This window comes from Schistocerca cancellata, chromosome 1 (assembly GCF_023864275.1).
Source record: "Schistocerca cancellata isolate TAMUIC-IGC-003103 chromosome 1, iqSchCanc2.1, whole genome shotgun sequence".
NCBI classification, from domain to species: Eukaryota; Metazoa; Arthropoda; class Insecta; order Orthoptera; family Acrididae; genus Schistocerca; species Schistocerca cancellata.
The window spans coordinates 1,139,901,226-1,139,914,744 of record NC_064626.1 but is presented as its reverse complement, the minus strand read 5'-3'; the positions used below and the strand labels follow the sequence as shown (position 1 = coordinate 1,139,914,744).

Here is a 13,519-nt window from a genome sequence, read left to right as displayed (position 1 = left end):
AAAAATGAGACGCTAGAGGTGAGATTTGTTAGTACCATCACCGAATGACACTGACGGCGAATATCACGGAATGGTTTCTTCGAGCCGTTGACTGCCAGTCACACACACACACACACACACACACACACACACACACACACATACAAATGGTTATTAATAAAGAAATAGTGTTGCTTATCGTATTTATTACTAATCCTCTGTATTAACTTTACGTGCCCATCCGTGTACAGCATTTGATGATTTCTTGGCTCCATCGCCAGCACCTTATGCTTGCTTAATGTCACATCTCGGCTTCCTCCTCCTGTTGCTCTTCATTGTCACCTTTTTAACTGTCACTGTGAGTATCGCTGTCCACGTTGGTCATAGGAATGTCTGTTATGTCGTATCCGCTGGTGCTCTTCATGTTTTTGAAATACTCTTTGTCAAAACGTTTAATTATGCCCACTGTTCTTCGTCTCTTATTGTTGTGTATATATCTATGTCTGTTTCTGTGTAGTCTAAGTGTAGTGTATGTCTATCGTTCGCGTACTGCCCACAGGAAAAGACTGTGTTCTGTGGAACCTTCTTCCCCGCATAGGCATGTAGGTGTCTGTCTCAAACTCACGCGGTTTAAGTGCGTGGGATAAGGTCCGTGTCCGATTAAGAAATGTACCATACCACGGCTGGGATCTATAAGTTTCATTCTCAACCGCTCCCTTGTGTAAGGGAAGAAGTCGTGCAGTCTACGTCCCTTGTCACTTACATCCCACTTACCTTGCCATGTATCCAAACGCCAACTTTTAAGGTGACGTATCTTCTCTATCGGCACACCGGTTACTGTGTGTACCTTATCCAGTTTCCCATCTTTAACAAGTACCTTGCAGCTCCGTATTTGATCGTGATATCTATGGGGCATATTCCGAGCACCACACACAGTGCATCCGCTGAGGTGGTGCCAAAGGCTCCAGATAGCCTAAGTAGGGCACTTCTCTGCCCTCGTCTGACTGATGCTTTGTTGGTGACCACGTTCAGTCTATGTGCCCACGTGCTAGATGCGAAGCTGAATACTGATTCGAAGAGCACACAGTGCTATGTCCGTATAACCGGTAGAGGTAATCTGTACTGTTTTGAATTTAGCCTCACCAGTTTGTGTAGTATTTTTCTACTTTGTCTGTTGTTAGCCTCATGTGTTGGTGGAAATTCAATTTTTCATCTATCTGTACCCCAAGATAGCGCGTAACGTGTGCTCGTTTGATGTTTGTGTCCCCAATTTTAACCGAAGGATTCCTTTGGAGTGATGTAATGTGTATGTTGTTTTGTTTAAATGTGTATGTTGTTTTGTTTAAAGCTATTTTTTAGTTTATTGTTGTGACACCATTGTGTAATTGTTTGTAGTATTCCACTGGCTTTCTCTTCTGTCTGACCTGTCATCCCCATCCACAAGTTGTAGGAGAGGTTCGATTGTTATGACACACAAGATGGGGCCGCAAATCGACCCTTGAGGACAGCCCTTGGTAATTCTTTTAATTACTTTCCGGCTGTCCACATACCATTCGACTACTCGGTCTTTACAGTAGTCTGGGAAACTGTTATACAGTGATTACGATACCTCCAGATATTTTAACCTTTGAAACAGTGCGGGCCACCAGAGATTATCGAATGCTCCGGCAATGTCAGTCATTACTGCCATGGCGTATTTATGTTTTGTAGTATTAACTATGTGTAGGGCCTGGTTGATGGCAACATCCATTGATCTGCCAGTTCTGAAGCCGAATTGGTGTTGGCTCATACCCCTGAGAGCTCTGTGTGTTTGCAGGCTCTTTTACACAGTAGCTTCTCCTGAATATTTGCTAGATTAGGCATTTGGCCTGTAAGTCTTTGGATCTGAAGGATCCCTGTCCGCTGATTTCTTAATAATGACTGCTTTGGAGGTTTTCCATACTGTAGGTACTCTACTCTGCCGTAAGGCATCGTTCAATAACATTTATTTATTTACTCGTGTCCAGAACATAACATACATATATAGCCGACAGACAGCAATTCACAAACAATATAAGTACATGTTTAAATTCCACATGACATCAATTTACAGACAGTGTAAGTACATGATTAAATTCCATATGACATCCAAAATTGCACCGTCTGAACTACTGTATCATTGGCGATAACCAGATCGTCCATCAGGCATAGGGCGGGGGTTTCGAAAATTGAGCTGTGTTGATGATCTTGTTGTCTGCCACATTCGCATAGATGATCTCCTGGAGAGAAATCCCATTTCTTCAAATTGACCTTGCATCGGGATACACCAGTTCTCAACCTGATGAGGACCTTCCATGTTTTATATGGGAGGTGAAGTCTTTTAGCAACCTCTTGTTTAGGATTGTTCCTTTACCTCTCTGATGGTGAGTTACGCCAAAGCTGTATTCGACGATTTGAAGGTGACATAAAAAGTAATTCTGTTGAACGGAGGAAACACTTTCTTGATCTTAATCTTTGATGTTGGTATTCACATCCGAACAAAGGGTGCCTTGGATCTGTCTCCTGTTTCCGCTTCTCTTTTTCTGCTGCTGTTCTTCTTCTGATATATGGAGGTGCTATGCCCATCAGATGATATATTTCATTAATAGGAGTTACCCGCAAGCAGCCAGTGACAATGTGTCTTGTTTCATTAAGGGCAATGTCCACTTGTTTGACATGGTTGGAGTTCTGCCACACGGATGCTGCATATTCAGCAGCAGAGAAGCATAAGGACAATGCAGATGTGCGAAGACATTTGGTTGTGCGCCCCAATTGTTACCTGTCAGTTTCCGAATGATGTTGCTCCTAGCAGATACTTTCATTTGTGTGTCCTTGCAGTGGACTTTGAAAGTGAGGGAACGGTCTAATTTTACTCCCAGATATTTTGGGGTATTGCAGTTAGTCAGCTGTTGTCCTCTCCGGGTTATGTTAGGTTCCTTCTAGCCTCTCTGTTCCGTAAATGGAAAGCACACACTTGAGTTTTAGAGGGATATGGTTTCAGGTAATTGTGATCATAATAGGCAGACAGTGTTAGAAGACCTGTAGTTAGTTTTTCTTCCACCTCCTCATAGGTTCCTCCTTGGGCAGCAATTGTTATATCATCTGCATAGATGAAAGATCTTGTGACAGGTTCAATTGGTTGGTCATTGGTATAGATTAGGAACGGGGTGATCTGCGGTGCTAGTTTCTTCAGTGTTTCCGAGTGGATACCATCTGGTCCAGCTGTTTTTGAGCTCTGAGATTGCTAGAGCAACCTCATTTTGTGCAAAAGGACAGGTGATAGTCAACAAGGGAAGTCTCGGAGTGAACCAAAGCGATGTTGTTCGGACATGGAGGAGATACAGAGAGACAGAAACTGTCGATGACACGCCTCGCTGAGACCGCCCAAGGGATATTACTGCAAAGGATGGCCGCTATCTACGGTTTATGGCTCCGAGGAACCCTGACAGCAACGCCACCATGTTGAATAATGCTTTTCGTGCAGCCATAGGACGTCGTGTTAAGACTCAAACTGTGCGCAATAGGCTGCATGATGCGCAACTTCACTCCCGACGTCCACGGCGAGGTGCATCTTATGCAACCACGACACCATGCAGCGCGGCACAAATGGGCCCAATAACATGGCGAATGCAAAAATGGTTCAAATGGCTCTGAGCACTATGCGACTTAACTTCTGAGGTCATCAGTCGCCTAGAACTTAGAACTACTTAAACCTAACTAACCTATGGACATCACACACATCCATGCCCGAGGCAGGATTCGAACCTGCGACCGTAGCGGTCGCGCTGCTCCAGACAGTAGCGCCTAGAACCGCTCGACCACTCAGGCCGGCTTGGCGAATGTACCGCTCAGGATTGGCACCACGTTCTCTTCACCGATCAGTATCGTATATGCCTTTACCCAGACAATCGTCGGAGATGTGTTTGGAGGCAACTAGATCAGGCTGAACGCCTTACACACACTGTCCAGAGAGTGCAGCAAGGTGGAAGTTCCCTGCTGTTTTGGGATGGGATTATGTGGGGCCGACGTACGCCGCTGGTGGTCATGGAGGCACCGTAACGGCTGTATGATACGTGAATTTCATCCTCCGACCGAAAGTGCAACCATATCGGCAGCACATTGCCGAGGCATTCGTCTTCATGGACGACAATTCGCGTCACCATCGTGCATATCTTGTGAATGTTTTCCTTCAGGTTAACGACATCGCTCGACTAGAGTGATCAGCATGTTGTCCAGACATCAACCCTACCGAACATACCTGGCATAGATTGAAAAGAACTGTTTATGGACGACGTGACCCACCAACCACTCTGAGGGATCGACGCCGAATCGTCGTTGAGGAGTGGGACAATCTGGACAAACAGTGCCTTGATGAACTTGTGGATATTAATCCACGAGGAATACAGTCACGCATCAATGCAAGAGGACGTGTTACTGGGTATTAGAGGTATCGGTGTATACAGCAGTCTGGACCACCTCCTCTGAAGGTATCCCTGTATGGTGGTACAGCATGCTATGTGTGGGTTTCATGAGCAATAAAAAGAGCGGAAATGACGCTTATGTTGATCTCTATTCTAATTTTCTGTACAAGTTCCTGAACTCTCGGAACCGAGGTGATGCAAAACTTTTTATGACGTGTGTATAAGCCTTCAGATTCCATGGGCCAACGGTTTAAGCGCGACGTTGCAGCGGAGTTCCCGAGTGCTGAAGCCTCGTACGGTCTTCTTGCTTGCCGCACGGGACAATTCGATTAGTGAGCATTACGATGATAGAAGTACGACCGGAATCTAACCTCCGAGTCGTTCACGGTGGCACTCAGTGGGGTAACGACAAAAGTAGCACCATCGCACCATCTCACAATCTCTCTCTCTCTCTCTCTGCCTTTGGGTAGCCGTTATTTTCTCACGTATGGCAATTATTACTGACTGTGATTTTCTCTTGCTGAGCACTTTATTAGTACCCTGCCACTCATTTCAGTGTTGTGACTTTAAGAGGCTAGATGAGCTGCTTTAGCCTCCTCACCAGTCGTTAGTTGGTGCTAGCAGCCGTGATTAGGCCGGATGGCGAGGTCGGCTACGCCAGCAAGTAGCAGCAGCGAAGGCTGACTGCCGGCCCACCGTCAGGAGCTGGAGCTGTGGGGCGGGCCAGAGGCGCGTCTGCCGCAGCTGCCTCCTTCCACGTCTGTCCTCTGCACTCAACGCTGAGCACTTAAAAGTCTCAACTGGACGATCGACTGGTGATGCGGTGTTCTCTGAGGAACACCGGTCTCGCTGCAAATGGCGGACGCAGATAGGTGGCAAAACAGTCTCAGGATGCAAGAGAGCAAGAGAGCAAGAGAGAGACTTTCAGCGCCTATACCAGACGTTGAGTTTTGGGGGAAGCTGTCAGTACGATTTCAGATTACCGTACGTATTTCTTGCGACGATGGGGACAGTACAAATGTTCGTCGAAGGTGTTCCGAATCTCCGCTCCTTAACATTTCTGTGTAACTTGTCCAGTATTCGAGGTGCGTCAATTTTTATTAATTTGTGTCATCTGCGATGGTCACGATAAATGGGACGCCATATATTATGTAGTACGATACAACGTGATTTCCTGGTACGCATTTTCGGCCCCAAAAATGTCTACGGCGTGTCAAAATGCGTTTTCAGAATGAGAGGCCCATTTATTCATATTTTAGCAACTCGGTTAATACTGATAGCGAGATGTTTCCTTTGAGAAGGATAGTGCCTAGTTGCTACCAAATTTTGTCCAATCCGAGCTCGCACTCAGTTTCTTAAGGCCTCGTCGCCGATGGGACATTAAATTCAGCCTTCGTCTGTCACCAGCTGATGAAATGTGCGAACCTGCCTCGAAACAACATTAGGAAGTTCCGCGCGAGGCGCGGGAATTGGCGCGAAACTGAATTTTTCTGCGAACTCACTCTCGTTGCAGTGGGCGTATTACTGTGGTGTACGCCTCATAACTTAAATTTCCTCGTCTCTAGAAGGTGTAATGTGGAACTATTCGATAATCGGCAACTCCCGTCTGTGTGTTCCCTGTCACTTCGCGCTGTTTATTTTTCATTTCGTCCCGTATATGCAGTCCCTTCTAAATAGTAAGCATTGCCAACATAACGCAAGTTTTATTTCACGTATTCTACTAATTACGAGGGATGCTCGTTACCTCGGGTGATGATATAGTCTGTCTGTAAACTGAAGAGCGAGCAGCGCTTTTGGTGGGGGAAGTGGCATTTCCCGGAAGAACGCTGCCACCGGACTACAGGGGCACCCAAAATCTGTTGCCCATTACCTGTGTAACGGTGCAGATCGGCGTGCAGTGATATACGTTGTTTCTGTTCGTGGGATTTTAGTTGCCAGTGTCAGTAACTTTGTATACTTACTGATATACTTCGATATCCAGAAGTGATGGATAATCGTCTAGCATTGTAAGAAAATGTGCAGAATACGAAGAAGATATTTGCGGAGTAACAAGCGTTCGATCGTCTCTAATGTTAGTACAGCGTATGTTAAAGAGGCGACGCAAAAAGAACTGTTGGCTAATATTACTACTCCCAACCAAACGGCTGTAATTTAGGCAAACGTCAGCCTCGCCCAATAGGACGCATAAAGAAGAAACGCGGAAATAAGCCGCATGGTTTACTGGAATCGCCACGAAGGAAATTAATAATTTTGTGAGGAAACCCATCCTTATAGACAGTTTCAAAATCGCGTAAAACCTTTGATGCTGATGGAACACTAAATCTCTGTCTCGGTCACTATTCACTCGATTCTAAGACATACTGCTTAAGACATGTGCACAATAGCTATCGTAAACACTTCGAAACACATACCCCGATTCTGGACTTCCAAGCAGAAAGCTTGACATACGAGGTGCGCTTACATATTACCATTTATTTTTTGGTAATAACTTTATTTGTTAGTCTTCAGCAATGTTATACTCTTCAAAATATTCCACATTACATACTACACACTTATGCCAGTGCTTTTTCCAATTCCCGAAACACTTTAGGAACTGTTTCTTGGGGATAGTTTATAGGTCTTCTAACTGCATATTTTTAATCTCATCCATACTTGTTAAAACTGCTGCCCTTTAAGACCCACTTTGAAATGTTTATACCACTTGTATGCCCTTGGTTTACTCATAACAAGTTCACCAAAAGCAATATTCAATATTTCTAAAAATTTCATACATTTTATTCCATTCTTACAACAAAATTTGATACAGATTATCTGATCTATTTTTATACAAAACAAATAATCGTTGATGCTACCAAAACACATGTAATCTTTTTGACAACTGACAACAGAGTAAATAGCCAATAAGCATAACATTGTACACATACTTTAGAGACATGTTCACGAAGATAGTGACAAAAAAGTAGTGCAAATCGGACTAACACATAAAATTATAAATTTCTGCTTACTTTTTTAACACTCTTCATGTTGCAAGAGTTGTTAAGTTTCAACACAGTCCTTCAATGAAAACTTCTACCTTTCAGTAGAAACACAAAGTAAGAACAAACCATAAATTCTACAGATTTATTGAATTATGTGCGGTTCGTTTTACGAATAGCAGCAGAGGAACATATACCATATTCACATGAACAGGCATTCGGTTCTATGTTTGTAGTAGAATCCTGACTTCAGTTCTTATGTTAATATTATTTACTCTATTGTTGTATTTCGAAAGAAGCTATCGTCTTTTGTATTCCTTATGGTCTTAATGCATTTGTCTGAAAATAAACGCAGCCGAGACGTATCTGTGTACGGCGTCGCCACAGAATTAAATCGCGCGCCGCGGCAGGGCCGCTACTACGTTGTGAAACAGCTTGTAGAAGCGCCTTGTGACGTAGCTGGGTTGGCAGAGTGGGGACTCGCTCGCTCGCTCTTCAGTTTACAGACAGACTATACCTCAACAGCTGCAAAAAATGTCTGACGTGGGACCGGCGGGTCTTTTCGCGCTCGGAGGTGACAACGAAAGTTCCGTCATCGTCGGTCCGTGAAACGCACTCGGAGCTGGAGGTTAACAACAGCCGGCGAACGGCGCCCCCGCCGCGCTCCAGCAGGTCGCCGCGGGGCGGCTTTCGGCTGCGGCGGTGACGCGATCGCCCAGGCACGCCGGACGCTATCTGGGGTCGCATCTGCCGCCCCACCCCGGCTCGGCTCGCATCCAGGCCGCAGAGGCCCGTTTCACCTCAGCGGAGTCGGCGCTTTCCAGCAGTCGGACCGCCCCGACAGGTGGCGAGCCGCGCACCCGGCGGACGACGGCGAGTTCACAGTCCGAGGCGTCGTTCCAATACAACTCAGCTGTGGGATTTTCTCGACAGCTTCCACTGGCCCGGCGCCGGTCGCTGCGTTTGTCTCGGTACAGTTCCTCACGCCCCACACTCGAAACGGCGTCGCAATGAACGGGAAAGCCCGGACGCTTCGTGGGGCTCCGCGGCGGTGACGGGCGTCCTCTCTGTAGTACCGAGCATCCGTCCTACACGCTGTGGCCTACCGGCCTCCTGTAGGTTATCGTCCCGCGTTCAAATTCTGTGTCGCCGAGTTCACTACATATCTGTGACAGACAGATCAGATAGCGGGTTTGCGCTCGCAACGTGTAGGCGCAGAATTCTGGCGCCGTACCCCCTACAGCTTCAAATACGACGACCCTCCCGTCACTTTTAACCAATCGGTATACCATACACCCCACTGCACCAAAAAAACTGCAAACGGCTGATCTACTGACGCATCAGAGAGCCTTTCCAAAATTCTAGGATCCTCAACGAGTAATGGAAAGAAGCATGCTTACACTAAGGGGGTCGGGCAGGGAGCTAGATACTGCGGGAACCGAATGACGTGGAAGACAAAATTTTGACAACGATGAAAATAAAATGGATTGTGTTTAGCCATGCGAGTGAGTAATTTATGGAACGAACGAGTTGTTCTCTGGATTCAAAGATGTAAGAAGAGACCGAGGCGACGATCCAATAGTAGATAAGTAGATGATATTAGAAAGCAAGCAGAAGTACGCATCGCTGCACAATGCGCAAGGCTCACACCTGAAAAACGTGGAGTAATTCGGAAAAAGCCTTCATCCAATACAATACTAAATGTCAAATGGTTGATGGTGGTGGTGGTGGTGGTGGTGGTGGTGACGCATCTACATTCTTACGTTCGACAAATAAGATTTGAAAGTTAAATAAAGTAACAAGTCGTCTTTCGTGCGTTGTATTACTTAAAAACTCCATTATAATCTACAGTACTTTCTAAAGTTTCATCCAAGGCAGATCGTGAATGTCTTCCCTTGACGTTGTCAGAACTACTAACCAGAGTCGACATATTTTCTTTGTTGTCTTCTTTGTGAATGTATTCAAAAAGAAATTCGATTCAATTCAACCAGCTGTTTCGTCAAACAATTATTTGCCCATTTTCCAATATGCGTTGCCCGAAGCGTGATTTTTCTACACAGCGAAGGCGATGATATCCTTCGTGTAAATTTTTCTACAGTGCATAATGTTTGTCGGTTTGTCACATGTGACAAGAGCTGAAAACTTTTTGGCTGGTGGTCCCGAGAGGCTTCTTCGCGCATCGGTCTGCCTTTTGTGTGACAACACGCGACACTTCAATTTTAGGTTAGAAAATGAAATGTTCATAGGATCGTTTAATCTGATAAACTTCCGTTAAATGGCTCAGTTAAGGAGCAGGAAATCGAAAACTGATAAGAAAGAACACAAGGCTCGAGCTTGGCGTCTCGTCAACGTCCAGGAGACTACAGACGGGGCAGACGCTCCGACCGAGTAATTGCGGCGGGAGTCAATTGGGAGGGTAGAGGGGCAGGGGGGCGGGGACCGGACAGAAAGAGATTCGGCGGCAGTTACTTACCAGAAGTGATTTAGGGATGTTAAACCCGCAGCCCTGCTCCTCCCACAGCAACTCCAGCCTCCAATCGAGAGCTACATCGCGTCTCTACGTAACGGACGCTGGTGGCTGGTGTGGGCCCGTTCCCTTACAATCTACACGCCAGGCACATCGAGACAGGGACGTTTTCGTCTACCTTCGCCGTAACGTCTGTACGTTCCTGAACGTCTATCGAGCATTCCACATGGTTCTCCCGAGCCTCTAAAATTTGATATATTGTCTATCGCGAACACCTGCAAACAGCTGTACAACCTATTTTATTGTCCGTCTAGTCCACTTTCATCTCTAAAATGAGCGGTTTCGGTCCACACCAACGATCGTAGTAAGGTCTGATTGTATCGCTTTCGACAGTAACTCGTCCAAATTATAAGCAAACAATAGATTGTACGCCACAGGATAATATGCACAATGTACACGGACAATAAAAGCGTCTCTTTCAAGTGTGCGTGATCCACGACGCCACATGTCGGCCATATCATCCGAAGGAGTATACGTGAGCTCGGCGGCGGCCAGGATTTCATCACAGAGACTCCGCTGGCTACAGCTGAGGGCTGCAAGTGGGACCACTCACAGTACTTCCTTTCGTAAACAGACGTACGACATCGTCTTTGTGCGACCTTCTGAACAGTGGATTCAGGCTCGTGGCATGGATACGGATCGACTCGACGATGGGCTCGCGAGAAAAAGGAGGCAACACCAAAACTTTTACACTACTGGCCATTAAAATTGCTACACCACGAAGATGACGTGCTACTGACGCGAAATTTAACCGACAGGAAGAAGATGCTGTGATATACAAATGATTAGCTTTTCAGAGCATTCATACAAGGTTGGCGGCGGTGGTGAAACCTACAACGTGCTGACATGAGGAAAGTTTCCAACCGATTTCTCATACACAAACAGCAGTTGACCGGCGTTCCTTGGTGAAACGTTGTTGTGATGCCTCGTGTATGGAGCAGAAATGCGTACCATCACGTTTCCGACTTTGATAAATGTCGGATTGTAGCCTATCGCGACATTGCTGCTCGCGATGGTCGAGATCCAATGACTGTTAGCAGAATATGGAATCGGTGGGTTCAGGAGGGTAATACGGAACGCCGTGTTGGATCCCAACGGCCTCATATCACTAGCAGTCGAGATGATAGGCATCTTATCCGTATGGCTGTAACGGATAGTGCAGCCACGTCTCGATCCCTGAGTCAACAAAAAAAATGGCTCTGAGCACTATGGGACTTAACATCTATGGTCATCAGTCCCCTAGAACTTAGAACTACTTAAACCTAACTAACCTAAGGACGGCACACAACACCCAGTCATCACGAGGCAGAGAAAATCCCTGGCCCCGCCGGGACCTGAGTCAACAGATGGGGACGTTTGCAAGACAACAACCATCTGCATGAACAGTTCGACTATCAGCTCGGAGACTGTGGCTGCTGTTACCCTTGACGCTACATCACAGACAGGAGCGCCTGCGATCGAGTACTCAACGACGAATCTGGATGCACGAATGGCAAAACGTCATTTTTTCGGATGAATCCAAATTCTGTTTACAGCATCATGATGGTCGCATCTGTGTTTGGCGACATCGCGGTGAACGCACATTGGAAGCGTGTATTCGTCATTGCCATACTGGCGTATCACCCGGCGTGATACTATGGGGTGGCATTGGTTGCACGTCTCGGTCACCTCTTGTTCGCAATGACGGCACTTTGAACAGTGGACGTTACATTTCAGATGTGTTACGACCCGTGGCTCTATCCTTCATTCGATCCCTGCGAAACCCTACATTTCAGCAGGATAATGCACGACCGCATGTTGCAGGTCATGTACGGGCCTTTCTGGATACAGAAAATGTTCGACTGCTGCCCTGGCCAGCACATTCTCCAGATCTCTCACCAACTGAAAATGTCTGGTCAATGATGGCCGAGCAACTGGCTCGTCACAATACGCCAGTCACTACTCTTGATGACCTGTAGTATCGTGTTGAAGCTGCATGGGCAGCTGTACCTGTACACGCCATCCAAGCTCTGTTTGACTCAATGCCCAGGCGTATCAATGCCGTTATTACGGCCAGGGGTGGTTGTTCTGGGTACTGATTTCTCAGGATCTATGCACCCAAATTGCGTGAAAATGTAATCACATGTCAGTGCTAGAACAATATATTTGTCCAATAAATACCCGTTTATCATCTTCTTGGTGTAACAATTTTAATGGCCAGTAGTGTAGTAAAATTAAAAAACTGCGGTTCCTTTTCTCTAGATTTGTGGAGAATGCTTCACTCGAGTCTGGCTTATCTTAAACCCGTACAGAATGTGTGGGAGACAGCTGCATTCACCCGATCACAATCATCATAGATTCCTCGCAACACTCAAGTGATCGTAAGATAATATTTATAATCGGACATCTTTAAAACAGTGCATTAATAATATAAACACTTAACCGACACCAACAAAAATTCAGAGGCTACATGCCTTCGCCTCGTACACACATTACATAAAAACAAAATGTAAGGTTCAAAACTGAAACACATTCGCATGCCACACACTGATAGCGTCAATAATGGGTTTCCGACATTCAGCACTTCGCAACGATCAAACAGGCACAAAGAAAAGAATATGTACAATACAGGAATTTGAAACGAGAAAACTGATGCACATCAAAACACTATTCACGACACATCTGATTTCAGAGACCGCATAATTTTTTCTGCGCCACTGCTACGGATAAGTTACGAATATTTAGTGAAACCTCTTTCAGTAAAAATGTACGTCGCCGGAATTTTTTACAGCAATTCGCTCTTAAACAGTCCGGGCACGACCAGTATTAAGGACAGCTAAATGAATCAGGTCGACATTTGCTGTGAAACACAAAATATTCACTCGTTTACTACTGGCCGTACAAGTAATCGAGGAATGTATTTTGATGAAATTTTAGTATAATTTTTTTTAGATGGGAAGTTTTGGGACGTCTAGTCGCTCTGAGGATTCCACTGCAACGTACAATATCTAGACAAGTGGCGCAGCCGGTCTCTACGAATCGGACGAGCAACGTTTCACGCGTCTGACGAGTTGCGTACAGGACGGCGGGAGAAGCTGGCATGCGACACGGACGTCGTGTGTACCTGTGCTGCTGCTGCTTGTCGGCGGCGGGCGCGTCCGCCGGCGGCACCGGGGAGGCGGCCCTGCTGAGGGGCGTGTTGGGGGGCGGGCCGCGCGCGCCCAGCGCCGCCCCCGCCGCCCCCGCATCGGGCACCAGTTCCCGCGGACGCTTCGGCGCCAGCGCCACCGCCACCGCCAGGGCGTTCACGCTGCACACAAAACACAAGCTCTGCTCACCGCGTCCCGCTCACCCCGCCCACAGCGGCCGCCGTCTCAGCTCTGCTTAATTAACTACAAGACTCACCGCACGGGTCATATCTACAAGTACGTCGAGGGTTTCAGAAGGCAACTGCGAGAAAATGCGAGACGCGCAGCGGACCGAGTGAACGTCCTCAACTCGCTACACAGGTGCTTGACAGGAGCACTGTTTGTGGCACAGCGTACGTGAGAGTGTGTGTGTGTGTGTGTGTATGTGTGTGTGTGTGTGTGTGTGCGCGCGCGCGCGCGCGCGCGCGCGCG

At 46.7% G+C, this 13,519-nt stretch overlaps 1 protein-coding gene across 1 annotated transcript in view; it reads right to left on the bottom strand.

Annotated features, from left to right (window-relative positions):
* LOC126092870 (uncharacterized) overlaps positions 1 to 13,519 on the bottom strand; it is a 551,522-nt gene that overhangs the window by 266,734 nt on the left and 271,269 nt on the right. The window lies entirely within an intron of this gene.